General features: G+C 37.6%; 1 protein-coding gene across 1 annotated transcript in view; it reads left to right on the top strand.

Annotated features, from left to right (window-relative positions):
* The window catches only part of LOC107683858 (protein eyes shut homolog), a 42,434-nt gene that overhangs the window by 26,971 nt on the left and 14,724 nt on the right, over window positions 1-739 (top strand). The gene's annotated exons all lie outside the window — the stretch shown is intronic.

The following is a 739-nucleotide window of genomic DNA, read 5'->3' as shown; positions in this document are numbered from 1 at the left end:
AAAAATCAATAATTTTGACCCATACAATGTATTTTTGGCTATTGCTACAAATATACCCCTGCGACTTAAGACGTCTTAAGAAGTCTTTTCCCTGCCTCATATTAAAACTTTCCTAAAATGGACATCCTAACAAGTATAATGTTATGTCTGCATTATGTATATACTCTTTAGATGTATTTTGTCTAGATGCTTATCGCCTTGAGCACTGTCTGAAAGCGCTATATAATGTAAACGTAGTTATTAGTAACAGCATGATACAACTGTTCATGTGATCTCAAAACATGGACAATCCAATCCATGTTAAAAACGAAAGACCAGGGTTGTTGTTTATTTCTAATTTAAATGAAGCCTACTACGGTTACCACACCTCAAGACATCGATCAGATTATATATTTCAAGGCCGGTGTTGTGCCCAATTATGACCCCCTGCCAGATTATTACCCCCCTAGTACTGGTAGGTTTAGGAGTAGGTGTGGGGGAGGGGTTTAATGAATTTATTCAAGAGAGAGAGAGAGAGAGATTAATAGTGTGTGAATTACCTGAGTCTGTGTGTCTCTCAACCGTGTTCGGCAACAACATCTCTAATAGCGAAACTGTAAGTTCATCTTCTTCAAGAACAGCGCTGTTATTACCTCGCTTGTGAGTAATGTCATGTAGCTTTTAAGTTGCTAAACTATTTTACTGATAAAAATCATCAGAGTAGCGCTAACATCGTTAGCACGTGTGTGTTTTCGAGCAA

Source organism: Sinocyclocheilus anshuiensis, unplaced genomic scaffold (assembly GCF_001515605.1).
Source record: "Sinocyclocheilus anshuiensis isolate Anshui unplaced genomic scaffold, SAMN03320099.WGS_v1.1 scaffold413, whole genome shotgun sequence".
NCBI classification, from domain to species: domain Eukaryota; kingdom Metazoa; phylum Chordata; class Actinopteri; order Cypriniformes; family Cyprinidae; genus Sinocyclocheilus; species Sinocyclocheilus anshuiensis.
This window is presented reverse-complemented; position numbering and strand designations above follow the sequence as displayed.